This window comes from Triticum aestivum, chromosome 4D (genome assembly GCF_018294505.1).
Source record: "Triticum aestivum cultivar Chinese Spring chromosome 4D, IWGSC CS RefSeq v2.1, whole genome shotgun sequence".
Lineage (NCBI taxonomy): Eukaryota > Viridiplantae > Streptophyta > Magnoliopsida > Poales > Poaceae > Triticum > Triticum aestivum.
In genome coordinates, this window is record NC_057805.1 from 223,143,511 (window position 1) to 223,145,827 (window position 2,317).

The 2,317-nt window shown below is 47.6% G+C and overlaps 1 long non-coding RNA gene across 3 annotated transcripts; it reads right to left on the bottom strand.

The window, feature by feature from the left end:
- Positions 1–445: 445 nt before the first annotated feature.
- Positions 446–1,573, bottom strand: LOC123099873 (uncharacterized). 3 transcript variants are annotated; one of them, XR_006448273.1, is made up of 3 exons: positions 1,311–1,573; positions 1,017–1,235; positions 446–909 (listed from the first exon to the last, which is right to left on the bottom strand). It is a non-coding gene; the product is annotated as an uncharacterized lncRNA (long non-coding RNA). The 3 variants fall into 3 exon arrangements; XR_006448274.1 differs by having other exon boundaries at positions 446–887; positions 985–1,235; XR_006448275.1 differs by having other exon boundaries at positions 985–1,235.
- Positions 1,574–2,317: the final 744 nt, after the last annotated feature.

A 2,317-nucleotide genomic window follows, 5' to 3' on the forward strand; every position in this document is an offset into this window, starting at 1 on the left:
TAGCAAAAAAAGTAGTATGTAGTATGTATAGTGAAAGAAAAGAGTATTAATAGAACAAAAGAGTATGACAAAAGGTAGTATGAAGTATAATATTCTTTCAGGAATAGTATGGAGTCTAATAGGCAAGGTAGTACATGGTGTATCTTGTATGGTGTATTCTCTGTAAAGAAATATAAGATCGTTTAGATCACTAGAAAGTGTTGTATGTTGTATGTCAGTATATGCTTACAGAGAACATGAACAATTATATACTTCAAAAAGCATTCAGTGGTAGATGTAAAATATGCTGACGTGGGAGAGTATGGATTACTTTATTTTTGGTTTATACCATGTTGAATATAATATTTTCTGAAAGAGAGTATGAAGTATATGCATGCTATACTGAATAGTATATGGAGAGAATATTATTGCTGACAGACTTTGTTTATATTTCAAGCTGGTGCGTTCGGTAATACATGATCGTGATACATACATGATGCATCTATTATGTCATCCATTGATTCCAGGAAACAACATGCATCAGTTTGTGTCAATGCATCTTGAGCGGACGCCAAAGTATATTCGTCCTCATCCAGAAGTTCTCCAAGGAAAGCGTCGGTAGCTCCCACCATACTGCCGACAGTGTCAGAGCATGCGAACGAGAGTACATGGCCATTACATACTCCTCTAGATCTGATTGTTCTACAACAACTCGATTTCAATCTCTAGATTCACGTGTCTTGCTGCAATGGCAGTCTTCTCCACATTCAGAGGAACAGGTTGGCCTTCATGGCTTGGTTTTAAAAATGGGTCTAAGGAAGGGAAGTTGTATTCATATGTAGGTGAGGTCGCCTAGGGAAATCCGATCGGCGCTTTTCGCCGGGGCATCGTCGAGCAGCATGAACAACCTGGGCGCCAGAAAATCTCAGGCTAAAATCAACAAATTACGTATATCAGAAAACTAAATTAGCACATGTAATGTGAGATCAAAGAACATAGTATTACATGTATAGATAACAACATGGATCGATCCAAACCATCATCATGATGAGTTCCCATCCAGGCGGCGCCTCTACGCTGGCGGGATCCGAGCGGCCGAGTGCATGGATTGTTCGTGGGTGACTGATCTGTGCATGACAACGGTTTGTGAGACACAATAAGATAGGGGCTGGTACGGTGATGATGGTGGTGTTGCGTCCACATCGGCGGAGAAGGCATCGATCAACCCAGAAGCTAGCTCAAACATAAAGTTAAAACTGCAATCTCACAGATCAAAGGTTAACATACATACATACGTGTATTTGTTACAAGCAGATGTGTCAACACGATACCTTTAGCAGCTGCGAGATCCAATGAAAAGCGATAATGGCGGCTTAGTTTGCTGGCACACGTGGCGCCATGGCCGGGCCATGCAACATCTCGATCGGCAAGGGAACTTTCTCGTACCATGAAGCTATGAATCAATTGGAAAGTGCTATTGGATATTTTACCCTTTGTTTTTTCGAAAGCTCGATCCAGGCCACATAAATAGCCAGGTTGTTGGATACGACCCGCTATATACGTTCCATGCACAAAAGTCAGAACCATCCAGCTGATTTTTTACCAGGTGGGGAGTAAATCGGCTTATTTTGGAACAAGACCCGTTAATCAAAGGCCGCACCTGGGAAGAGATCGGATGGTTGACAGGATGGGGGTAACTACCACTAGATGGTAGAATATATATATATATATAGAGAGAGAGAGTAACACTATTCTAATCCCAGAATTAGAATAGTTATTCTGATAACAACGGGCTCTATATAGGCCCGACGACATCTTGCTGAGATCCGGAGAAATCCACTGGACCGATTACAGAAAAAGCCCACGCCCACCCCACCCGCTGCCCCCGATTCTCACCCGACCTCCCTCGATCCCCTCCACCGAACGCCGCAGCACCCTTTGGATCGTGCCGCCACCACCACCCTCCTGGATCTCGCCGACGCGCGCGTCCTCCCCAACGGCTGGAGTGCCTCCTCCGCCAAGCCTGGCGAGCGTCCTCCCCCACGGCCGGAGTGCCTCCTCCGCCAAGCCTGGCGAGCGTCTCCCCCCACGGCCGGCGTGCGTCCTCCGCTGCAACCAGTGAGCTTCCTCCCCCCATGGTCGGTGTTCCTCACCCCCAACATCCACCGCCCTCTCTATAGGGTCCTGGGGCACCACCCGCCGTCGCCCCTCGGCCTGTGACCCGACACATCCTCTCCGGCGCGCCTCCAGCCGCCACCCCCAACTCCGGCATCTCCTCTCCTGCCCAGGACTACAACACCTATTCCGACCCCGGCCACCCACCGCCCGATGTGTTGCT